The 27821-nt window shown below is 34.2% G+C and overlaps 1 protein-coding gene across 4 annotated transcripts in view; it reads left to right on the top strand.

Moving 5' to 3' along the window:
* LOC123712721 (dystroglycan 1) overlaps positions 1-27821 on the top strand; it is an 88656-nt gene that overhangs the window by 37307 nt on the left and 23528 nt on the right. For all 4 annotated transcript variants that reach the window (XM_045665941.1, XM_045665940.1, XM_045665943.1 and 1 more), the window contains one exon: positions 13721-13766. The gene's annotated coding sequence lies outside the window, so the exon portion shown is untranslated. The remainder of the gene's footprint in view (positions 1-13720; positions 13767-27821) is intronic.

The raw sequence follows: 27821 nt of genomic DNA on the forward strand, positions 1-27821 counted from the left end.
AAGAAAACACCTTTTCAACGGATTGAAGTTATACTTTTAATTATTTTACAAAAAAAAATATTCATTTTATCATTACTATTTTTCTGCAAAAAACCCGTCATCTTTTAGTCTATATCAACTCCGGGGAATAAATACAGATAATATAACTTTCTCTACAGCTGTAGCTCTTTTTGACATTCAACACCTTTTGTCTTCAGTCATCGTGACCACGCACGCTGTAAAGCACGCGAAACGTCGGATTTTTTTAAATTATGTAAAATAATTATACATTACTTCAATCCGTTGAAAAGTGTTTTCTTTAAATCTGTAATGAATGCATATTACATCTGTCGTGTCCATTATTTGTCTTACTCACATTATCCAACTTTATGATAACGCAAGTCTATAACTATAACAGAAGATGCATTCCGTTACTCTCGAGAGGGCTAGTCATTAAGCCGGAGATAAAAATAAACTCAAAACGGTTCGCCCATTGAGCCAATATTATAAGCCACTTGGATAAAACTACTTGCGTTTGCAATTTGAAGTTGGCAGTTTTTTCCGAACTCGTAAAACCAAGTGGCGTCTAATAAAATTCTCCGTGGGGCGGTGGAGGTGAGTTCAAGTTGGGATTATGTTCCCTCACTGTCTGTTTGTAAGGGGAAACTTTGAAATGGGTATGATTTAAAACTTTACTAAAATCCCTTCCAGAATGCGACTCTAACTTATTTATTTATTAACACTTCGTTACATTACAATATAAGAATTGAACATAATTAAATGAAAAGTAGGGCAACTGGCGGCCTTGTCGCTTTCGAGCGATCTTCAGGCAACCACTGAGTAAAGTTTTTTTTATTATTAAATTACATAAGGTAGGCAAGAAGTGCAAAAATACATATTATATATAGTATATACTTAATGTAGTTTCAAGATTTTCTTTACGAGCCATGACATTTTTCACGAATGTAATTTCTTGGGGGTTCGTAGGTTCAATACCCGGCTGTGCACCAATAGACGTACTGTGCGCATGCGTGCGTGTGCGCATTTAACAAATATCGTGAGGAAACCGGTGTATGTCAGGCACAGAAGGCTAATTTCCTGCTTATCTAATATATAGCAGATACAGATATCTGAGCCAGTCCTAATAGGTTATAGCGACGTTTGTGTGTGTTTATATAAATAGCTTCTGTATGAGAAATGTTTGGTTTTCGCGAAACCCAGGTGCTATACAATTATGAACCTGTTTCATACGTTACAGGGTTATAATTTGGACCTAATCGTAGAACCAAAAAACATTTAGACCACGCCCAAGTTTATTTTACTTAATAAAAATACGCGTTTAATCATAAAAATTTTCGTTCCAACTTTGAACAATACACGTTCTATTCTCACTACGCAACGTATACGCGTACTAAATCAACAAGCTAATAAAGCTACCAATGTAGCATTTCATTCGAACAGTGACATCATTACTCTTTTCCATTATGTCAGATTGAAATAGATTTTGTTCGCACAAACTAGCTTTGTTATAAGAATCTCGATCACGATTACGATATATGATTTATACGTTTCGTGTCATAATTTTTATAATGACAAGAAAATTTTCCCTTCCTTTTTTTTCTGCATCTTGCGCGTCGAGGTATGAGATTGGATTTTATAGTTTAATGACATAAAGTTTTGATAATTTAAATAATACCTTTTATATTTTTGGCAAGTCGAGCTGATTTTTTATACGCGAGGTGTAACCCAATGTTATCAAAGCGCCATCCGCTTTGATTACTTAACGAATTGAGTACCTCCCCTTTTAAATGGCAATCTCCCTAGAAACGAAACTACTCAATCCGTCGAAAGTGGTAAAAATAAATCGAATCTTTGGCCAATTCTCATCGTGTCGATCTGACGAAGCATGAAATCAATAGTAGAGATCTCCGGGCTTCCCGCGGCCGCTATATTGATTGTTCCCGGTTTAATATTCTATTTTATTCTTGAACAGGTGCGTTTGTTAGGGTTCGTGTTGTGGTTGTGAGAAGTTAACACAAGTACTGAGACGTGGTATTCGAAGTATCCTAATTAAACTGACCTTTATAAAAACTATCAGTCGCGTTCTCTTAATTGGTATTGGCTCTTTCTGTCAAATTGTGTTGACGTTGTGATGAAAAGAGACCTATGAGTATTTTTATAAAACTGTCCATCAGTCGTCTTCCATTAAGATCATTATAGAAATAAAAATAAATCAATGGCGCTACAACCTTTTTTTAGGTCTGTTACATGACAATTTGTTAATCTAATAAGTAACTGATCACCTAGTTTCACTATCAGTTTTCTGTGTCTGTCACGCCGTCGACTTTTGGATCTAAAGCAAGCCGGTTTCCTCACCGTTCGAGCGAATGTTAAATGCGCACATAGAAACACAATCAATTGGTGTACAGCCGGGGATCTAACCTACGACCTCAGGGTTGAGAGTCGCACGCTGAAGACACTAGGCCAACATTATGCTTGGACAAATAAACTTTTAACATTTTTACTCTCGAGAAAGCACTCGACTTTGGTAAAGTTTCTTAAAAACTTCGTTTCATTAATTTTTAGGCAAATATTGTTGTCTGAATTTCCTTACCATATTGTTGACATTAAATTAAGGCTTCGTTATACTAAAGGAACCAATTAGTTTCAACAACTTATATCGTTTAGTTATAACTTGCGTCGTTTAACAGGGCTGTATATTGACTCAACAGAACACAATAGATATGGAATAACAACACAGTATATTCTTTAACATTTTATAATAAGTATTCTATATATAATAGCCTATGTTCATCAGGGATAAAGGATTCTAATGGTGAAATACTTTTTCAAATAGGTCATGTAGTTTTGAAGCCTTTCCATGCAAACAAATATTACTTTTTTATAAAGTGAACTGTGTAGTGAAACCATTTTTTTATTTATTTAAATAGTACAGCGATGTATGCTTATACGAAATAAAAAATAAAATGTATCTCCTATAATTATAGAGATAGGGAAATTCTACATTAAAGCTTTTAAAGATAACAGAGACAGATTTGTATAAGATAATAATTCTTAAGACCTCCTCAGCCTCCTCTGCACTCAGACGTTGTCGAGTTTTAAATGGATCTTAATAGTGATAACTATATTTTTTTTTTTCAAGAAATCCATGTGGAATTTATATTTAATATTATCTTACCTGAGCTCATGCTGATGGGACCAATGGACTTTTTGTCTATATACGCATGTAACACTCGCTCGTCAGGCGAAGGAACTTTCCAAAGAACCTTTTATCGTGTTTCAGAAGAAGGCTGACCACCTACTTGCCTATTAGAAGAAGAAAGTAGTCCTGAAGCATATATGTACGCCCAGACCTGCATGCAGCGCCACTGTTCTTGTTAATGAATATATGTAGATGTCTAATTAAGTTACATTCGCACAGCTTCATTAGCGACTTGAAAAGAATAATGTTTATATCATTAATTACGAAGTATGCACGATACTTCTTCATACACTCAATGTTATGAATCTCTGTAACTTTTCTGTTTTAATAAGCAATACTCATTCTGTATCTATTTCTTCGTAGCAGATATACAGTACAATTTAAATAATATAATAAAATGGAGGCAAAAAATAAAACTACACAAGACTTAAAATTACTTAGACAAAACTAATGGAACAAAGCAAAACATATGCTAACAGTAAAAGGGACAATAATAAAAAAGGCACATGAATTACGATAATTTCAGATCAGTTAGTACGAAAGTTGTGGATGAGTAATAAAATAAAATAAAAAAGTATAATTTGAAGTTATCCTTCTTTTGGCGCGTTAGGGAAAAGTTATAAGAATACATTTTTACGATGCGCGCGCACACCGTCACAAAAAAAACGACACCCGACACCCTGTAGTTAGCATAGTCAACATTTTCAAATAATAAATGTCCGTTTCTTTCAGTACGTAGAAATTTTTTTTGAAGTTATACTTCTTTTGTCGCATTAGGGAAAAATCATGAGAGTAATTTTTTTCTATTGTTATTGTCGTTTTTTCTACAAACACAATAAGGCTTAAGATACATTTTTCGAAAAGATTTTTTATCTACGCCAAAAAAGTATAACTTCTAACGTGTGTACATAAGTACACACACGTTTTTTTCACATAAGAAACTTAACATATACGAACAAGATACACGTCGCGATCAGCCGTCCTAATTTTAGTAAATAATAATGGGTTACAATTTTTAATCTAACATATACGCTGGAATTAAAAATCTGAATCTAATCAAACCAAACTTCGACCGACCACTTGGTTTCGCTATTCAATACCGCCATCTAAACGAGTGCTCTATTTTATAGAAACTGTTCATTTCTGATCTACGTATCACATATCGGCGGATGGAGTCAATGGATTTCAAACGAAGAGCGACTCGAAATATTTTCAAATTTAAGCTGGAATTGGGATGCTTGTTGGGCAATTGGTGAATATGAATGAATAGTGGAAAGTGGAAGAAATGTTTCTGTCTAATGAGGCTTACGGGAATTTACTTTGTTATGTTTTTTTTGTTGGCAAAGCGACTTCCTGGCCTGAATAGTATAATTCTCAAAATAATATTGACAATTACGGACCACTGTCACCTTAATAAACATTTCTTTGTTCTTGGCGCGACTGACAATCTTTTGTGCAGAGGTTGTTTCAGCTCAGTTAGATCAGTTAGTTAGTTACTAAGTCCTGGAATGCGTGGCTGTGGCTTCCCAACGAGCAGACATCCTTGGAGTATTGACATCGCTCCATGAAACCTGCGAAGTGCCTGAGAAACTTCAGAGCTTCTAAAAGGAGCTTGGCTGGCTCTATTAGCTAGGACTTTCCACCCATATCACTTCGAAATCCGTCGTTCTACAATGGAGCGTTTATTAAGGCAGCTTTTGCGGCGCACCACCACTATGTGGAACCAGCTGCCCACTGAAGTATTTCCGAACCAATTCGACTTAGGATCCTTCAAGAAAAGAGCGTACCAATTCTTAAAAGGCTGACTATGTACTCGCGAGCCCTCTGGCATTGAGAGTGTCCATGGGCGGCGGTATCACTTCACATCAGGTGAACCTCTTGCCGAGTTGCGCCCTGTTCTATAAAAAATTAAATACTGTGTACTATTGTAACCTTTTTATATATAAACAGAACAGTGCATTTCCTTAATGTCGTTGCGGTAGTTTTTATTTCCGAAATATCAAACACGTTAAACGAATCGGTTTTAATATTTATTGAATTATATTTGTAATGGATGTTCTGAAAATGTAGGAAAGACTTCATAAAATGCAAATGTAGAAAAATCTGTTCCCATCGCGCCCGGTATTTCGAACTTACCAAGCTAATATTTGGCAGTTATGCAAAATGGCTGCCAGCCAGCCACGCCAGCGCCTGCAATAAATGCGAGTAAAGCCTACTTTTATTTATTGTGTAAAATATTTTATACCGTTGAACGTACTATGTAAATTTTATATAACCTTAACACTTGTACTCCGCAAAAAGTTTTTAATCGCTCAGCCAAATACGGAACAAAGGAAGTTTGGAGTGTGTAAACATTACTAGTTTTCCTTTTAACCCCTCTTCTTGTTTAATGATGCTTGTGTCTCGAGGGCTGCAGACAATTAGTCCCGGAAGGGGCCAGATCCGCGTGACCTCTTGATCACGGAACCTTTTTTCTAATTGCACAGCGCATACGTTAAGTGCTATGACGCATTACAGGATAGACGATTTTAATTTTCGAACCATTTTTAGTGATATTTGATAGGGTTCGAGTTTAAGGAATAGGGATATAAAGTCTATACTGAAGCATTGGGAGTGTTCAGAAGAGTTGTTCGGTCTAATACCCGCAGCTGAGTTTCATTATCGGACGTCAAGGCAAAATACCATCCGTATCACCTCGACGTCCGTCGTTCCACAACTGAGCGTTTTCTAAGGCAGTTTTTGCCGCGCACCACCACTATGTGGAACCAGTTGCCCACTGAAGTATTTCCGAACCAATTCGACTTAGGGTCCTTCAAGAAAAGAGCGCACCAATTCTTGAAAGGCCGGCAACGTACTTGCGAGCCTTCTGGCAATGTGAGTGTCCATGGGCGGCGGTATCGCTTTAAATCAGATGAGCCTCTTGCCCGTTTGCCTGCTATTACATACAGCTCAGATACTGCTCCGGGGTCGCTCTCCCATTCCACCGGAGTACTATTTTTTGACTCTAATTTGCGTTTGTGTTTTGAATGAGGTTATAACCTAAACAACAATGTTACACACTTTCCTCGTTCTTGCATCTTTGCAGCTGTTAGATGGACTGGTCCTTTTTAATTTAAATTGTTACAAAACAAGTTTCCTAATTGTTATAAATTCAAAGCAATTAATGATTTCAATTTAACAAATGCTTGACGTCCAATATAACCTGGAGTCTCAGTTCAGACACTGGGGTACTGTTGTTAAGTGTATGTTGTGAGTGACCTGTTATAGGTATCTGAGGTTGTAGGAGAAGGAAAACGTACCGAAATCGCGCGTGTCTTAAACCAATGTCGAAGGCTGATCACATCACTGAAGGATGATCAAAAGAGATATAAAAATCAAAATTGTAATATGTAGATATACAATTATTTCGTCTACTCGATAATTTTTAGTTTAGATGTTTAAAGTATAAGATGTATATCGCAACTCAGTGACGTTTAACTCGCATGTAAGCAATTAGTTTCAAAATACCGACACAATCGCGTGACCACGTAACCCTTTGACCTGCAACTTGCTTATAGTGAAGGTATAAATTAGATTAGTATATCTAACTTGATTAACCCGCATTAAGCATTGATGGCGTAATAAATTTTTCATATTAATTAAATGATAAGGTCGAAGGAACTTTTGTATCTAAGTCAACAAAACCTTGTAATGAGTTTGAATACATCGTTCTAAAAGCTGTAGTTTAACTTATTATTGATAGGTCTGTAATTAACATAGTATTTATTTTTTGCAATGATTTGTTTGTAGTGTTGATCTAGTGGTACAAGCGTGCGGCTCTCATCCCTGAGATCGGTAGGTTAGATCCCCGGCTGTGCACCAATTTACTTTTTTTCTATATGCGCATTTTACATTCGCTCGAACGGTGAAGGAAAACATAGTGAGGAAGCCGGCTTGCCTTAGACTCAAAAAATCGACTGCGTGTGCCATGCACAGGAGGCTGGTCACCTACTTGCCTATTGGATTGACAAATAATCATAAAACCGATACAGAAATCTGAGTTCCAAGCCTAAAAAGGTTGTAGCGCCCATTATTTATTTTAATTTTCCAGTCCATATTACGGAAATCAGAATCAATTTAGGATCAATGAAAGATCCCAACATATTTATATCATACCTAGTTTACTATGTATCATATTAAGTATTACGTGATTATATTTTACTTCAAATGTAAATATTAATTGGTTCAACTATTCATGAATAAGATATGGTCTTTCATATAACATTTTTGACTTAAATTCCTGCCCTAATTTCAACATATTGATAGCAATAAAATTCCTTGCTTCAACTGACCTGATTACACCCCAAACAATGTTAATAGGATAGCTACAGTATATAATAAAAGTCAATTGGTGTATGTCATCAATCATTTAATATAGAAATGTGTATAGTGATACGTTAATATAGTTTGTTAATATTGGTTTAGCTATCGTCGACAAAATTTATTCGTGTGACAACTGTTGTAATACTTACGACCACAACTTTTTCATAAATTTGTGGCTGGCGTAGTAAGGAGGAGGTTCGTAATCATGACTCAATAAAATAAGAAATATCTTTCAAGTTACGATATATAATTCTTGACATGCGACAGATAATATCTCTGGACTGATGTTGTTACAGTCACGGCACATCAGAAGAACTTGTAACCGTTTCTAGCTGTAGCAAATTTCGTGAATATCAAACATAAAATCTTTAGGGCCAAACTCGGATAGCATAAAAAGACATTTAGACCGCTCCTAACTCTCCGACCGCTCCTCTCTCCTCCGACCGCTCGTAATGTCGTGTAATATCCAGGGATAAATGTTACACGGTTTGGAATAACTCGAAATTCGTATCACGCTCTATTAATATTATTTTAATACAGTTAGTCAGATAACGGGCTACGCCAAATGTCTGCTGACCGAAATAGTTTTCATTGCACCGACTTCGTTGCTCAGTTGTACAAGCTGGTGAATTTGTATTTCGTAATGATCCTGAGTACAAATAAAAGGTGGCGCCCGCTCAGTTACTACTATAAACTTGGTAAGGCTAGAACGCTTAGAAGTTTCTGAACAGTAAAAGGGCAGGTTGCTCACCCGATGTGAAGTGATACCGCCCAGGGCTATTGACAGCCAGAAAGAAAAAGTTCCTCGTTTGAAATAAAAAGTCCGTAATATTTAAGAACCTATCTGAAACAGGAAATTACACTACTAAAACTTTATTAAGCAATGTTTGAATTTGAGAATAATACTTAATTAGGATTGTTTCAGTATTATTCTAATGTCTGTCGGCTCAGTATTGGAACAGTTACGCAATGTCCAAACGCCTCACTGCGCTGCGACAATTGACCATTTGGCGTCGGAATAGATGACATCACATACCGGCCACACCAGTGTCTAATAAAACTGTGTCGAAACAATAACTGACTACGCCCATTTTTCTCGCCCAAAAAAAACTTCAAACGACAACGACCTACATAGAAAGATAACTTTAATATCAACAATGCAGAATTGCATTTTAATCTTCGTTCCAATTTTCTTTTGAAAATGGAACGCGTTTATTATGTTGAATGTGTATCTTTCCAGCCGGCATTAACAATAGCATAAAACCTTTTTAAATACTACAAGGCAAGTTATTAATGCAGGTGTTACAACCTGTTTTTGATGAACGACAGGTGAGATCTGATAAAAGTCATCGTGAAAGTTGATATATTCCATTAAGAAACGTCCCTTCTACAGTAAATTTTGAATTTAGAGTGGGCTTTCAAAACCTGTTATCATTGTATTTTCTGAGTTTGTTTTACGTATTTTTATTTAATACATTTATTTATTTATTTACACTTCGATACCATAATATACAAAATCATAAAAAGCTAAAAAGAGCTAATCCAAAGGTTAATTGAGTAACAATTAATATATATATATATATATATATATATATAAGTAGTAGCTATTTATCATTTAGGAGTAGTGCTGGCCTAGTGGCTTTACCGTGAAACTCCTATCTCTGAGGTCGGTTCGGTCCCCAACTGTGCACAAATGAACGATGATGATCTTTTCTATCTGGGTTATATGTTAATATTAACGTTAATATGAACGGAAACATCGTGACGAAACCGGCTTCCCTTAGACCCAAAAAGTCATCATGACAAATAATCATGAAACAGATACCGAAATCTGATCACACTTTAAATAGTTGTAGTGCCACCGGTTTTCATTTATTAAGCTCAAGACCATCTTTACAACAATTTTATTTTGAAATCATTAAACATTTAACCGTACTAACACGGGCAATTACATCCCCTATAACGTTTAAATTGAATCCTAAATTAATTTCTGTAACAGCTGGTATCGATTTACGACCAATTAAAATGTTATTGGAAGTATTGTTGTTTAAACTTGTACGGAATTAATGGTTTTTCATCCTATTTAAGTAAAGTGGTTTAGTTAATAATATTGGTTCAAATGGTTTATGCTTTATCTAATTTAATTATGACATATTCTATGATTGGCAGTTATTTACGGATGTGTATGTACACGGCTGAAATTGGTGCCTCCGTCGCCATTTTGAAATTTCAGACAAATTTCTATTTAACGTAATTTTACCATCTACCAACATCTAATAAAAATTAAACTAAAATGTAATTATAATTATTCCTTGCATTATTAATTACTATGGCAAAGTTTTCATTATCGAACGGTTCTGATGGCTAGGTATCTTAAAAGATATTATATTAATAGTACAGGTAATAAAATATTTCATATCAGTTGTTCCTAAGTTGTGTTACATTTATTTAAGCGCAGAACTGTATTTTCTAGATAGATACATTGTTTTATTAAGACATTTCAATATTTTTAAAGTTAGCCTGAATGACTTCAAATTATGCCCCTTAAAATGGTTATTTTTTTTACTGGCAATACTAATATCCATGACAGCGATGCTCTTGTCGGCCAAGAAAAGCATGAGGCACTGTATTAAACTTTATAGTGGTCTAAGTCATATGGCATATAAGATATAGCCGGCATTTAATTATTTTGTGTTAAGTCAGCGTTTTTCATCGAGAGATGGGACAATAAAATACTAAGGTCGATATTATCCTCCGCCGGACACACATTTGGCTCCTAATTTATAAAAAAATATTGTTATTATTATTCTTCTAATAGTACTCTGTGAATCATATTTCTAAATTTTTAATTAATCATCATTTGTATCCTGTACACATTTAATGACACTGGGTCAGCTCCTTGGTGATGGTGGGATGGAGTTGTGAAGGTGTCGAAACAATACGTGTTCCAAGTTGGACGTAAAAAAATAGATTGTCATGATTCAAGATACTTGCCGGTGCTAATCGCATAAGGAGCGATACCTACATCCATGAATGATGACGATGAATCATCGCGTCAGTCCTAACGGACAACCTACCTACCTAGTTATAATATATGGATTAGTACGTAAAGTTGAGTAACTTTTTATTTAAACATAATTGAATTTTTTACAAACCTCATAATGAAATAAAGTAATTGAAAGTCTCTTAAAACTTTGTGGTTTAACTTCAATGAAAATTGCAAGATGGTGTAAGTTTATGACTTCAACTGTTTAGGGCATACAACTATATAATATAAATACTATATGTCATATACATATATCTTAAAACCCATAAAAGGATTTTACGTTGTAAGAACCGAGGTTAAGTGTATTTTTAGCTCTTGCTTGAGATGAGTAAGTCCCGCTAAGTGTAAGCAAACAGTGACTCATCAAGTGTTGAATAAACTTGCAGCTACTTTTGTATAAATTATTGTATTTATACTTAAAAAGTTTACGTAGGAACTTTTTGGATTATTACAGAATATTTTAAGAATATGAGATTATTAGGATGGAAAAATATTACAAAGTTTGCTCACGTCCTAGAGATTACCGCACAGCTTAAAAATCAAGGTTCGATTTCTCACACAAATATTTATGTTAACCACCCTTTTCCTAACAGGGTCACAGCATATAAGTAGCAAAGATATGTTGCGTTTAATTATTTTTTTTCGCCCGAAAAAATATCCAACGTATAATTTTTTTCCATGAACTAACGGTAACTAATGTTTAATAGATTATTATTAATAAAAAACTCCCCAAAATATAATTATGAATTCTTCAAACGCTTGTTTCATTGGATTTCACCATTTGCAACTTAAATATTCAGACTCGAGCCAAAAGGAATTGGAAAAGTTTGAATTAATGAAAGAACGTGGATGGGAATTGCAGTACATGTGGTTTTCAATAGGTATAAAATATATGGATGGAGCTCTCGGCAAGATGCAGTGGACTATTTTCAATGGTTTTAATAGACTCTAAAAGTGTATGTAAAATGTATCGATTTACTTGAAATATGTTTGGTTTGATGGATATTTGGCAAGAAATTTTGCTGTCTCAATATTGGTTCAATCAATATACGATGAGCTTCATAGTAAACTGTGAGATGAAAAGAAAGGATGACCATCTGAAATCTGGGAAAATGGAATAATAGGGATAGTGGGGAAAGTTTGGAAAATGGTGATGATGATGAGCGACAAGTGGAAAAAATGGAAGATTTTGGAGGAGGCTTTCACTCCGTCGCAGGAGTGTTAGTGAGTGTACTAATGTTAAACATGACACTATCTGGTCAATATATTTATGAAGCCTTGTTGTATGTAAAACAAAATATAAAGGATTTTAAAACAAATGGTGACTTTCACCAATATAATAGCCGAAACAGAACTAATCTAAGCAAACGACTAATCAGGCTCCAGAAGATAAACTACTCCTCAAATAGAAATATTAGTTTTTACAACAAACTCCCAAATTAAATTAGAGAATTATCACTGAATAAATTGAAAACTCTAGTTAAAGGCAAATTAATCAATCAAGATTTTTATAAATTTGACGATTATTTAAATGATCCTAATCCTTGGGATTGATTTGCTCCAATTCAAAAATTTGTACGACTCAAAACTTGGCGATTAAAAGGAGTGCCGGAGAGTATCAGTTCTTCATGCCTAAATGTAGGTGTACTTTTTTACGTATATGAATAAAGTTATTTTGAGTTTGAATGTATTTCTGATTATGTAGTACTTGAATGCAGCCTATATTCGAGTATTTTTATTTTATTCTATTAACTACCAAACCAATTTTGGAAAGTTTGGTCTGGGTTGTGGAATTTGCAATTCAAATCAATGTTATCCCGATATGACTAAGTTTTGAAATAACTTGTCGGAAAGTGTATGCTACATATACTTGCGAATATTAGCACAAGTGCTTCGAAAAGTAGTATAATCAAATTGGGATCCAAGAAAATTTTACGAGTCCTGTAAACATGTACTTGAAATTATTATTACGAACAATACATACAATATTCGTGTAACGTAGAACGTATTTCTGCTTGATAAAATATTTTAAACGTAACCATTGTGTCGTCGCTAAAGTCCGCAAAGTTTATTGAATGAAGCTTTTCACAATTGCACGTCCCAAAGTGGGTCAGGACTGCCTCAGATTCCAGGAAGACGAGATGTAGTTCACTTATTGTTACCGTATCAAAAACATTTTTAAAGAAATTGTAGTTGCAATGGGAGTCCTCGTTTTTCTTTGTCTTCATATCAGTTTTCTTTTTGGTTATATATATTTTTTGTTGCGTGATTAAACACAAGGGAGAGCAATCATACTGCACATGTTTGAATATGTGTATTGAAATGGTTCAAGGCAGCTGATTTGGCTGCACCAAAACCATGAACAGTGTCATGCTGTAATCCCACAGATCAAATCACATACAACTATTTTGCCTGAAGTCGAACCTGGGCCCTTTTGGAATCTCTGTGTTGTATGATAAGGCACACATGAGAAAAACGTGTCGTGTACATAAGGTAAATTTAACGTGAGGGACTAAAAAATACGAAAAAAATGTTTTTTTGTTTTGTATGTTTGTTACATCTTACTTCTTAATTAAGACTAAAAACTTATATTAGCGCCATATCTACTGCATCTTGAGCATACTCCACATACACACCTTCACGTACGGTATGTACGTATGTATATATATATATATATACGTTTGTATATAGATATATATGTTTTTCACCACAACACAGCTAAATTAGGTATTACTTAGTTTCTAGTATTGAAATTTTTTATTGTTTTTTCGCTTTTGTAGATATTATTTCTTCCATCTTTGGCTATATTTTTGTGTAATTGGTTTTTGTATATAATTGTTTTGTATAAATTTGTTACAAAACATTATTAACATTAATTTACAAACTTATTTTCCGCCTCTTTTCATAGTGAAAAGTTAACGTGAGAATTTTGTCGTCAAATCGGGCGGCACTGATTAACTCCAAGTTTTTGTAATATTAATGATCTTATAGTACGAGTTTGAATGTCAATCGAGCCTTGATTACAGATTTGCGTGCTGATAGCCACTTAAATATCGCCAAACATTATTCAAAGTTATATAGTTTTATGAGTTTTTTTTTATTTGTTTCAGCTTTAAAGAGTTCCTGTTACGCCGTCCGGAACGGCATCGCACACAAGTAAGTCAAAATGAATTATCTTAAGTAGATTATTTTTAACGTAATTATATTGTAATGGTTGCACTTCCTTCCATCTTGGAAGAAGAAAAGTGTTGGCCTTGTGGCTTCAGCGTGCGACTCTCATCCCTATGTCGTAGGTATGATCCCCGGCTGTGCGCCAATGGATTTTCTTTCTATGTCCGGATTTAACAGTCGCACGGACGGTAAGGGAAACATCGACAAAAGTCGATAGCGTGTATCATCACAGGAGGCTAATCACCTACTTGCCTTGCCTTTGACAAATGATATACCTGAGACCCAGACCTATAAGAGATTGTATCGCCACTGATTTATTTTTATTTTACTTCCATCTTGTAAAACTAAATACTTTGCGATTTAAATTCGTGGCGAAGAGTTCCGTCAGCTCTTGTTTATTGTGTGTTTGTTCTATTTAGAGTCTTTTTTTGTCGTATACAAAAATTCTAAATGAATTATAGATTTTTTTACTATTATATTTATTTTATAGGAGAGAAAGTGTACAGCAAAATTTACAGCCTTGGATCGTACACTTACTGTCGACATAGAGCCTAAATCGTAGTTATTTATTAGAAACTGTAGATACTCTATCTTTGAATTAACTTTAGATAAATTACATACTCCGCTGGCTCAGGTACCCAAAGTCTCTTTAGTTTATTATTCATGTTTGGAAACAGCATCTCATATATGTTGATTATATACAAACTTAATATTCAAACTTGTAAGTATGATACATTTATGTTCATTATAAATATTTTTATTTTATAAAACGTTGTATATAAATAAATTTTTGACACGGTCAATCGCCACATTTGATTATTTTGTTTCGCTGTGGTTATCACGCTAGTTTAGACACACTTGAACATGATTAGATTTTATTAACTAAATTTGTGCGTATGGTTAAGTTTTTGTACTTGTATTTAAAGGCAGAGCATTCGTTAAAGTAATTTCTCATTGTACCTATATATATTCTTTCCCTATACTACGAATGACAATTTTGGCCATTTTCTTAATTAAGTGCTAGTCAAGGATATAGGTACTCAGGGCTTACTATTTACTGTCACAAAATTTCATTACAATGGCCATCGAACCGTTCGTATTGGTGCATCCGCTGTCATATGCGTATGGAAATGTATGAACTGGTTAAGAAGGAACAACAAAGTGTAGGTACGTTGGTAGGTAACAACTCCATTAAAGGTAGAATTTATATGTCTTGGTGATTTACACCTTAAATGTAGATTATTCTTCTAACTAGTCTGGGTTTAGTGCCCTGTCTAGACTGGGGTGTAAACGTCTTGCGTAAATCACGGCTACAGACGTTTCCTGAATAAAAAGCACGGATAATGTTGCAAATGCACAAAAAGTGTTATTAGGGCTTGAGATATTTTTCTGGTTGGAGTTTAACATTTTTAATTAGTATTTATCTACTAAGGGGAGGCATAACAGACTTTTTGATAATATGTATTTCCTGGAATGCAGACCGAGGATCAAGTCGTCGTTTGACGGCTTCCTCCTAGCTGGACAGATGACCTGGTGAGGGTGGAAGAAAGGCGTTGCATGCAGAGCGTAGGGAACCAGTCGTACTGGAAATTTAGGTAAAACCCCTATGTCGATAGACTGAAACAAATGAGCGATACATGTCCTCAGTTGTAAAATATTTGGTTACGTTAAAGCAAAGAAGCTGTTAAATTGACGTATTACAAAAGTACCTTGAAGCACGTAGATTTACAAAAAAAAGATAGCTTGAAAGTTAAACAGATTCCAACTTTGTTTCGAAGTGGAATACGGGAAGAAACATTTAACTACCCGAAATGCATCCTCATAAACGCCTCGACCGTATATTCCATGCAGACGTATCAGTCTGGAGTGAAACAAATAAATCCCACTTCGAACACGTTTACAATAAAGGGACGTTATGGCCGGTGTAAGTGCTTGTTCGCGAACATGAGTGAAGGCGATTTAATAGGTCATACGCTATAAGCGTATATTTGCTAATCGATTAATTATTATTTCATTTATAGAACAGTGAGCAAACAAGCAGGAGGTTAATGGACACCTGATGTTGAGTGACATGGATACTTAGTTAGACGGTGTTTCAGCCTTTTAAGAATTGGTACGATCTGTTCTTGAAGGAACCTAGGTCGAGTTGGTTCGGAAATATTTCACATCAGTTGACAGCTGATTCCACATAATGGTGGTGGCATGACTAAAAGGTCCCTAGTTATATATAACAACCTGAAATTGTACCAGCTTTTGATTTAATTATTATTCATAAGTTGAGAAAAATATTTTTGCTAGTTTTTTTTTATTTAAACAGAAACCCACTTAGGGTAGAGACCCTACAAGGCTGACTAAATGTTAAGTGAAACCGCTTCTGTGCCCATAATGCCAGAATATTCGCAAATTTGATTAAAGCTACTGGAGTCCGCTACCGCAATCGCGTTTAACGTAAACGAGTGCGACATAAAGCGAGGGCGATATGGGATGCGGTGTAAATCAGGACTCCATGCAGTGGAATGGCTGACGATCACATTATATAGCACTCCAAATCGCCAGCGAATGCAAAATGAAGTAACGAAAAATTGTTTTACTTTTTTTATCGTTTGGTTTATTACTTTTGGAATTCGTTTTGAAATTTAATTTAAATTTAAGCGAATATTCTCTTTGAGTAATTTAATATCAGGTCTTATTTAGAAAGTAGTAATAAGTGGTTATGAAAATTAACGGAACTACAAAACGGTAGCGATAGTTTATGATAAGAAAGATAAGATTTCAGTTCTGAGATAAGAATTGGTAGATATTATCTTTATCCAGAGTAAAGTGTGTCAAATTGAGATTATATTACACTATTATGTATGTAGAGCAGTGTTGGCCTAGTGGCTACAGCGAGCGACTCTCATCTCTGAGGTCGTAGGTTCGATGCCCGGCTGTGCTCCAATAGATTTTCTTTCTATGTGCGCATTTCACATGAGCTCCAACGGTGAAGAAACCGACTAGCCTTACATCCAAAAAGTCGACGGCGAGTGTCAGGCACAGAAGGCTGATCACCTACTTGCCTATTCGATTATAAAATGATCATGAAACAGATACAGAAATCTGAGGCCCAAACCTAAAAAGGTTGTAGCGCCATTGATTTATTTTTTATTTATTATCTATATATACTATTATCCTAATTGTAATACATAATTGGATTATAGTCTCTTCCGTGCCTCAACAGACTGAATACCAAAATGGCGTTTTTGAATCGTTCGTCTTTCCAGTCAAGAACACTGAGTATCATTCACAGTCCTTTAAAGATTCCTTAGAAAATAAATTTCAACATTCTTTATTCGGTAATTAACACCCAATAAAAATATTGCATTTATTACACTGCCAGAAGTGGAAGATAACAAGACAAACACGCGCGCGCTTGTTTAAGCAAATAATACAGAAATTGGGTCTGAATTCACGTTTTCTGTGAATAATATTTTAAAGGTGTAAAAACGATGGAGAGTTTGAATATTAAAATGCGATAAACGGAAGTAGCGATTTTATTATTAAAGAACGTTGTGTATTATAATATCTTAGTCGAAATATAATTAAATCGCGGTGAGATCAAAGGCGTAAATAATTATATTCAGGCCTCTCTATTAATAAGAGGAGGAATCTTGGCAAGCGCTGGTTATGGTAACCAGAAAGTGGAACCTATAAAAGATTTATCCAATATGGTAACATTATATTTGAATTGCGAACATCGGAACGCTTAATGGCGTACTTTTAGATTTTATCTCCAAGAAATTCTCGCAATTCCTATTTTGAATATTCATACATATTATAATATATGACTTATAGATACAATCACTATTTATAGATTTTTATAATGTAGGGTATATTGAAATTATTTTAAAAATACGTTTCAATAACTTACTTTTTTTCGTTTATGCGTTAAAACGACTAAGGGAAACTGGTAACCATGATATGATATTAGCTGCTTATCGTGCATATGTTTAAAGTATACATAGACTAGCGGACTTGACAGACGTTGTCCTGTCTTAACTATGAATATCAATTTCGAATTGGTATATTTAACGAAAAATGCTTATAATGGTATAGTTATGATATACAACATTCTTTGTTTGATTTTCTGCTGTTAAATAGTTTTGTTGGTATTCCGACATGGGAACAAGCGTCATGACTCGCCATGTGAAAACATGGATTTTTGCAAGATCAATATTAATGCCACAGACAATAAGCAAGTGTAATTATTATGTATTTTATCAATATAATAACTCCGATCGGAGCATTTGTTTTAAACGATATTTTTATTTTACACTTTTGTTGTTTTAGCTAATCCGCTGTTTTTTTATATTTTAATTTTAATGTTTACCATAATTGTCGTCCTTTATTTAAGAAAATTATAGCTTGTAACATATACTATAGATATAGTATTGATTATGAAGTGGTGAAAAAAACTATAACTGCAGTATATTAAAGTTTGTTTCTTATGGACTAACACTGTAAAAGATTTATCAATACAGAATAAACAATGTATAAAATGTTAATGACATCGTAACTCATAAGGTAACGGAAGAAGGAATGATAACATCATAAGAAAATATGGCTACGATAAATTTTTTAATAGCTGCTTTGGATATAATAAAACGAATGCCTGGTCTCATATTTCTATTAAAGTTTATCGTAATTTAGCGTAAAAGTGAAACTAATTTTTTTTTATCAATCATTTTCGAAGTTCAAGTCATTTATGTCGACTTAGTACAAAACGCCCTAAGATGTTTCAGGTAATCTGAGGACACTAAGGCCTTATTTATTTCATATCAACACAGTATTAAATAAAATTCCTTGCAGGCTTCACTCGATCTTTCCAGACATGACAAATACTTGCTCTGAGCGAAATCGTAAAAAATAATTATGGTCGCGATACCTCGTTCGAATTCTGGGCGATGACAGTTCGTTGCTTGCAGCGCCGTTTTATATGTTACAAACACCGTTTTCTCCGCTTAGCTGTCAGAAATAATTGTCTAGTAATAGAAGTAGGCCCGGTAGATTTGTGCGTAATTATAGTATTACGACTTGGCACAACCAATCACTTGCATTTGCCAATTCATTAAGATAAACCGTGATTCATGGATTCACCTAAATAACAGATTAGCTTGACATATATTGGCCGAAATACGATCACAATTGAGTTAATGGGAATATTCGTTTCGTCGCTGGGGCGGTCGTTAACTCTTAGAATCTGTGATTCTATGATAATATGCTTTCTTATATCGAATTATAACAATTATATCTTTACACATTTACATAGAATTTGAATTTTTGACTAACTATAGACATTTTTAAAGTTAATTTATTGTAGTGCAACGAATACGAATCATTCAACAAGGCAATGAATCAAGAATAATACACATTATTCTTGATTTATTAAGATATTTATAACTGAAATTAATTACTGAATAACTTTTGTTTATAAAGCACAACATTCGTCAACTTCTCAGGCATTAGCCTTTCCCGTTTGTACATTCCCACCGGTCGAAAATAATCTTTGTGCGGCGACAGTAGTCTTTAATGAAAAATATTGTTGGGCCAGTTTTGGTGGGAGATTGTGTTGTTTTAGATACGCGTCGACTTCATTTCTATTTTTAAAGGTGCGTTCGGATAGAAGGTGCACAGCCAAACCGTAATCTGGGCTGCGTTTAGTTATAAATTGGTATACGTGTGAGATCTTCGAGATATAATATTCGTATTCGTTGCACCACTAATTGACTAAATTTGATTAAATGTATCTCCCCCTCTGGCTGGATTCCTAGCGAAACGAAAATGTTTTGTGTTTGTTCAGCGTAATAATTGTTGCTTTGCTCCAACTACAAAAGGCTGACCACTGGCATTAACTAGTTACAGACTACAAACACAGTGTGATTAGTTATTTCGAGGTAAAAGCGAATATTAAACTTCAAAAGTTGTAGTACCCCGCCTTACTAACTTTATTACGTTTAGAGCGTCATTAAAAGTTTCATACGCGTTTGGTTACGTAATATTCTACCTTCGTAACTTTCAATTGCGGCTATTATATGTGTACTTAAGACCTTCCAGAGGGTATATATATATATATGTCTATATATTTGTTTTTAGACATGTGTCTTTACTAATACATTATGAAACATTACAATCTAGCCAAACTTAAGACTAATAAGTAATTAAGAAAACGCTTTTTAAACGGATTGAAGCTATGTATTATTATTATAAAATTATAATTATGTAAAAAATAATAATATTATGTACAAAAAATTATTATTATGTTCAATCCGTTTAAAAAGTGTTTTCTTAATGTGTAAAAGCTATGTTAACAAAAAACAATACTAATAAGTAATTTCAAGTCTTAACCTAATTTACTAATAACTAAGGATATTTAACATAAGAACAGTACATACAGTCTGTATGTAGTGTTATTGGACACACATTAATACTAACGTGTACTAACACTAATTTACTAGTTCAAATGGTTTGTCCTGTTTAGACTCATGGCCCTCATGGTGTCAAGGAGTTGAATAGCCTCGACATTCACGTGATGGTGGAGCCTATGTTCGTGGGCTCCGGCATTTGTTTTTTATTATAGTGGCGGCGTCCTCTACAATATAGGGTATATATGTATTTTACAATTATTATATTTATATATATTATACGGTTACTCTCTAGAAATATTAATAGTGTAGTTTAAATGAACGTCGGCAAAAATTAAATTTAAAATTATGTAAATAAGTATAAGTTTATAATAATAATACATAGCTTCAATCCGTTTAAAAAGTGTTTTCTTAATGTGTAAAAGCATGTTAACAAAAGACAATACTATCATCAATTATGCATTTAAAACATGTAAATAGTCGATTAAGAAGTTCAGTTATGAAAATTCAGTTATGTTGTGCTTTATGGCAGGTCTTGTGGTAATAAATTTTTCTATATTTTACACTTTGCCCATAACCCATGTCTTTGTGATTAAACAATCTATTCGGTATGTTTATGCAATGGTCCCTCATCGTTGCATCAATAATTTATGAACCACCTTGATAATAACACCCGGTATTCAAAATTAATTTGATCTCTTCCCCGAATAATGATTAATGTTATTTGTATAAAGGTAACGATGATAAAATCTATAAAAATATCATAAACTACGATAAACTTAGGGTCCTTCAAGAGCGTGTCAATTTTTTAAATGCCGGCAACGCACTTGCAAGCCTTCTGGCAATGTGAGTCCGTGGGCGGCGGTATCGCTTAACATTAGATGAGCCTCCTGCCCGAAAAAAAACAGCGAAAATTCACTAGCAACAATGGCTGAAACAAAATGGACGTGCCATTTTGACGGCCTCATAAAATTGTCCATACGCGTGATGGATTTCAAAGAGCAACCTATTTGCAGGTCGTTTCATTGTTATAATCCTGTATTTTTTCCTTAATTGAGTCATTTTATTGTTCGAGGAACCTTAAAAGTCGCTGGAAAGGCCATCATTAAAGAGATAGTGCAATACTGCGATAATGTTAATATTATCTTGGTGTTTAGAGAAATTAGTTTTTTCAAGCGTCTTTAGTGGAAAATAGCATAATTTTTATGAATGGCATATCAATACAAAGAAATCACATTACACTCTATTTATTGATCATAAGTTTCAATGTTACCTAGAAGAATATGTTACTTTTTTATTTCACTTAATTTTAACAGTTATTAAGAAATGTATGAGCCCTAACTCGTAACCTTGAAAAATAACGTTAAGTAACACCACAGTGGCTTCAGTAATTAATGACAATGCTGAAAAGATGATTAATCAAATTTTGCAATTAAAATGAAATTCTGCATAATTTTCAAGTTTGAGTTGCAAAAAATTTCATAAAATAAGGTAATTCCTTGGAATTTGAAATTGATTTTGAAATTTTAATAAAGATTATAACTGTCAGAATAATCATTGCTAGGAACAGTTAGATTTAATATATAAACTTATTTGTTTGTACTTTAAAAATCCATTTATTCATAAATACTCTATTGGCCTAATAATAACTTACAGCAGATTACATAGTGCAGGCGGCCTTTTCGTTATTAAGCTACAAGATAATCCTAACTAAATTGAAGTAAAGTAGTTTAAAAGTGCGGAAATAAATTATAAAAATTATCAACACGAAATATCAGTAAAAAAAAATTAAACCTACTTAAAAAGAAAAAAATATGTAAAAATTAGAAATGTCAATAACGGTCTGACTCTGTGTAGACAGAAATACGATACATTTAAACAGATATCTAAATATAAAGTGTATTATATATGTCATTTGATGTGATATGTTATGAACATTAGCTCATAATACATGATTCATTAAATATTGGACTTCAACCATGAACATTACTTGTCATAAACCATATATAGAAATAGATAGATAGTTTCATCATCCGATGTCAAGGCACAATATGAAATACCATCCGTATCACCTCGATGTCCGTCGTTACAAAACTGTGAGACTTTTAAGGTGCCCGCTGAAGTATTTCTTAAAAAATGGCAAAGCTCTTGTGAGCCTTATGGCAATTAAAAATCTTCCGACTAGAGTCTTTAAAAATGGAATAGAATGGAAAAACTTATGGAAAAAATGTAATAGCCAATAAATGATTATTTGCGTGAAACACTGTAGTTGATATAAATTGAATAACATTTGATATGATATGTACGATACAAATAATATAAGAATTGACCAATTTTAATACGACTAATAATGTAAAATGTAAAACTTATTTAAAAGACAAATTTGCGCGCCATTGTATGGCAGAATATGCGAAATTACTTAACATGAGGTGAGCCTCCTGTTATATAGAAAAATATCTAGCCCAATATATATGCATAAGTATTGTAACATTTAATCTAGAGTAACTGTTTATGTCAATTTCATAAGTAGTCCAGTATCATATCAGTCTCTTCTCATCGAAACAGAAAATTAATCTATTATAAATTATCAAGCTTTCCATATATCTATACTTTCCTGTAACCTCTATTACCGAGAATATAAAGTTAATATTTATATTCCAAGTTCCAGTGAACATATTCAATAAGCTGTCTCTTGAATAATTCAAGCTGTATCAAACCTGATTAGGCTATCCTTGCTAACCTAAATACATAAAATGGCTGCGATAGTGCATCGAACTTTACTGAACTTTTATATTTTTGGTGCATTGTCTTGCTGAGCTTGCAGAAGCCCCGAATTAACATACATTACATAGCACTAACAATTAGGCTTCGTTTATACCCCTAGCGAGGAGTGTGCTTAGGTCCGTTCGGCCCGCCCCCTTCGGCATATGCCCCCTTCGGTTCGTGACCTGCTAAAACAGGGCGGTACGGGAAAGATCTATTCAGGCCTTGATAGCAGCAGTGCGCGGAGAGCGAACAAGCGAAGTGTCCGAGAGTGTCAAGTCCGGTGTTGATTTGCTTACTATAATTTTTTCAAAGTCCTTAAAGAATAAATACATCATCATCTTGAGCATTTTTCTGTCCATATTCTCCACGAATTTGATTAATCTTGTCAGCTCCTGTGCAATATGTAGGAAAAAGTCCTGGTGGGCTTTTCCACCTGTAAGTTGAGAGTTCCGTTGTTGAGTTGTAAGTGTTGCTAATATTTTCTGGCGACTTCTAAAGAAAATTACTTCATCCAATTTAAAGTCATAGGTTTGAACCTATTCAGACCTATCTTATACATAAAACGAGGCTAAATGTTTAAACAACTCACAGATTTGAAAATTAAAGGGTTGTTTAATCCAATGCCTTTGAATGTTCGGACTAAATCTGCTCCGAGCAACGAAATTCTAACCGAAATTCATGAAATTCCTCTAAAGTTACTGCAAAAAGCAACCAATTGTACATACATTTCTCATTTTTGGTATGTTATATGAATTGTTATTTATTTTATCATTACTGGTACAGGTACGTTCATTTCTAAAAGGACATTAGTCGTTCAATTCTGTCAAATTGTTTCTGTTACAGTGACAGTTTCTATGTGTTTAAAAAGTTCTTAAGTCGATTAGTCTAGGGTGTAACAGATGTATGCAATCCATCAATAACAAGACTCGAAAAAACGACAAACACTGAACGACGGCCATGCAATGTTTTCGAAATTCAAATATTTATAGATGCAGCTACCGAGAAAGACGTCAATCTATTTCAAAAACGGAAGTCATGAGGCACTTGCTTGTGCACCGTAATGTCTTTCCAAGTATTGAGGTGTTATAAATATGTATGCTACTCTGGGCCCACCCATGTGGCTATTGTTAGAAAAAGGGCAAAAAGCCCTATTGTTTCACCCTCGAAACGACGCTCTGCAGGTGACGTGCGAGATGAAAATGAAACTTTAAAGGTTACAACCTTTTCTCAGATCAGCGGTTTGGGGTGGAATAATAACGTAGTCTTACGCTTAACGAGAATCAAGGCAACGCACGCTAGGCTGTCGTTGCAGGTGTGAACCGTTTGTTTCCTGTCCAATAAATAAATAACAAAAACCGTAACTCTAATTAATTCAAGCAACAATGACGTTAATTAGTGAAATTCAATGCAGTCAAATTTGTATTCGTCTGGAGGTTTTACAAATAAGATGAGTTTCCTCATCGGACGTCGAGGCAGAATACAAAATTCCACCCGTATCACGTTCACGACTGAGTGATTTTCAAGGCAATTTTTGCCGCGCACCACCCCTATGTGGAACAAGCTGCAAGATGAAGTATTTCCGAACCAATTCGACTTAAGGTTAGGTAAAAGGCCGGCAACGCACTCGCGAGCCCTCTGGCATTAAGAGTTTCCATGGGCGGCGGTATCACTTAACATCAGGTGAGCCTCCTGCCCGTTTGCCCCCTATTTTATAAAAAAAAATACTCCGATATGAATTTTTAACAAATATATAACCGATTCGGTTTTGAAGTATTAAGCCGTATGTTTTTATTTGAATAAAAAATTAAATTAAAATTATTACAATAATTTTACAGTTTTAGTTTTAGTTTTTAGTAACATACATTTTTGTTCATTCGCCGAGATTCCACCCTATCAACCGTTTTGTTAGAGCAAATAGGAGCAATATAGAACTTCTCCTGCTAATGGAAACGGTAGGGCGTAACGACAAAGACCCATACGGGTTGTAAGGGAACAAGTTAGTTCAATTCGATAAGTCGGGGTGGGGTAACTTTGAGCGAAATCTCAAAGAAGGGAAGAAATCTATTGTTGTAACCCTCATAGGGTTTTAGAGGCATTCGCGAAACTATATTTACCCCCGTTTCGTCACTTTTATGTGAGCGGTGAACCGATAGAATTTAGATAGAAATTAACATTGTTATTATAACAGGCGTACATATTAGTGTATTAATAAAGAATTGATTCGATGGTCAAACTGAGCAGGAACTAATGTTGTCGGTCAATTAATTACATCCATTTATAAAGCCTGCGGAGTTAATAATAAAAGCAGTGTTGGCCTAATGGCTTTTGTATGGCTTGGCTTATTGACAATCAACTCTGAGATTGGTGAACAGATCCATTGGTGCATAGCGTTCGAGTCACGGCTGTTTTCGGAATTTTCGTCTATATGCGCAATTAAATTGCTGATACTGTGAGAATTTTGAAGTGAAACTTCTTTATCGACATTGGAAAAAAAAATACCGCCACATTTTTTTGGTTATGCGTCACATTTTTCCCGCTATCTTTTTCTTGTCCCTACCACGGTTGATTCGAAGAGATTCGAAGCCATTAATAACAAAAATATATAATAACGATAACAATGATAAGTAATTGTATTACAATTAATGAAATTCTCTAATAATCTTAGTAGTTAGTAGTTAGTAGTTAGTAGTTAGTAGTTTAGTAGCTTAGTAGTTTTCTTCGATCGAAAAATTCGATCGAAGAAAAGACCCATATAGGGTTGTAGCGCCACCGCATGATTATTATTATTGTAATGATTAGATCTGTAGAATCAAATGATGAAATTGAATACTTGAAGTCAAAGCCAAAATAACTTTATTAATATAGGTAAACAAGTACACTTATGAACGTCAGAAAAGAAGTTAATTTACATTTACTACCAGTTCGCAAGTCAAGGCCGTAGATTTCGATTATTTATCAAAAATGTCTGTACTTAATTAGTTAATAGTAAAATAACTTTTTTTGTTAATTACATACCTTTTAAAAATGTTTGTCTATACACTTATTTATTATTTTAAATATTGAATACTATTATTAATTATTTGCTGTTTATAGAATTAATTCTTCTGCGTGAGACAAAGATAATTGCGTGAGACATTTTAAGTAGGCACATTACATGCGCATACACTTCACGCATGAGAAACTAACACTTTAACTTTAACTGGGATTAATAACACATATACATAAATTTCGTGAATGAATTGAAAATGAATTTGAATGACGTTACGTTTCATGTTCAACGGAAAGAGACAATTCTATGTATAAATTAAAATAAATTATTAAAATGTGAAAGTGGTTTGTTTTTAATTTTGTCATAGGTTGATTGAATAAATATATAATTGTAATTTTATTAGCAACTTAAGAGGTCCTTGAAAAAATAAATATTATTCATTCTATATAAAAACTTATGTGTGTATCTTTTGTAAAGATGTATGAATCGAGGAAAATTATATAGAAAGTGGAAATGTTAATACTATTTTTCGGTTAGCAGTGTTGGCCTAGTGGCTTCAGCATGCGACTCATCGCTGAAGTCGTAGTTTCGATCCCCGGCTGTGCACCAATGGATTTTCTTTCTTTGTGATCATTTACCATTAGCTCGGACGGTGAAGGAAAACATCGTGAGGGAACCTGCTTGTCTTAGACCCAAAAAGTCGACGGCGTGCGTCACGCACAGAAGGCTGATCACCTACTTACCCATTCGTTTAACAAATGATCATGAAACAGATACAGAATCTGAGGCCCAGACCTAAAAAGGTTGTAGCGCCATTGATTTATTTTTTATTTTCGGTTAGAAACGCGTTATATTTATAAAATATATTATATTTTTTTATACGTTCAAAACAAAGTAATTTAGTTAACTGTAAAATAGATTTTTATGAATAGTATTGCTAAAGAGTTTGAAGTGTTTAATTCAATGTAACTTGAGTAATTGAAGTGTTTTCATCCAACCAATAACGTCGATATTAAACATCTGTTGAACACACAAGTTGCTATTAAGCTCCGGCTTATGCCACAGATTATACGTATTTACAGAGTCTATAATGTTTTGTATTAACGACGGTATATTCTCTACTTACAAAGCTTAGTAACGCAGAAATGTAACCTGCGAAAACATATTTTTTTCTGAAGGTACACTACAACTATAAAGAAGCTTAAACTAGTTTACACAAACGTATAGTGACCTATTACGTAGACTAATTACTGTAAAAGAGAGCAGTATTAGTCCAGTAGCTTCAGCGTGGGACTCTCATGCCTGAGGTCGTAGGTTCGGTCCCCGGCTGTGCACCAATGGACTTTCTTCCTATGTGCACATTTAACATTCGCTCGAACGCTGAAGGAAAACATCGTGAGTAAAACCGGCTTGCCTTAGACTCAAAAAGTGGAGCGACGTTTCAGGCACAGGAGGCTGATAACCTACTATTGGATTTAAAAATGATCATGAAATAGATTGAGAAATCTGAGGCCCAGACCTATAGAGGTTGTAGCTCTACTGCTTTTTATAATTATTGTAAAAGCCTGAAAGGGTAGTTAAAGAAAATATATACAATATTTTATTTTATTACAGTACGTAAATAAATTATGATGGGGCGTCGGGCTGATGTCATTACTATGCCTTAAATACCTAATTCATATAAATAATAATTAATTACTAACACTCGTAGTAATATGTAATATGATTGTTGGTTAGCTTAGTGGTTAGTTTTTCATCACAAATCCAGCGTTTATGTGTGCTATATTGGAGTACCTAATAATACTTCTTCATACGGTAAGAGAAATTATAGTGAGAAATTCGCCCCGTCTAACACTCAAACTCAGACACAAATCAGAGACCAATTGA

The sequence above is a fragment of the Pieris brassicae genome, chromosome 8 (assembly GCF_905147105.1).
Source record: "Pieris brassicae chromosome 8, ilPieBrab1.1, whole genome shotgun sequence".
Taxonomy (NCBI): domain Eukaryota; kingdom Metazoa; phylum Arthropoda; class Insecta; order Lepidoptera; family Pieridae; genus Pieris; species Pieris brassicae.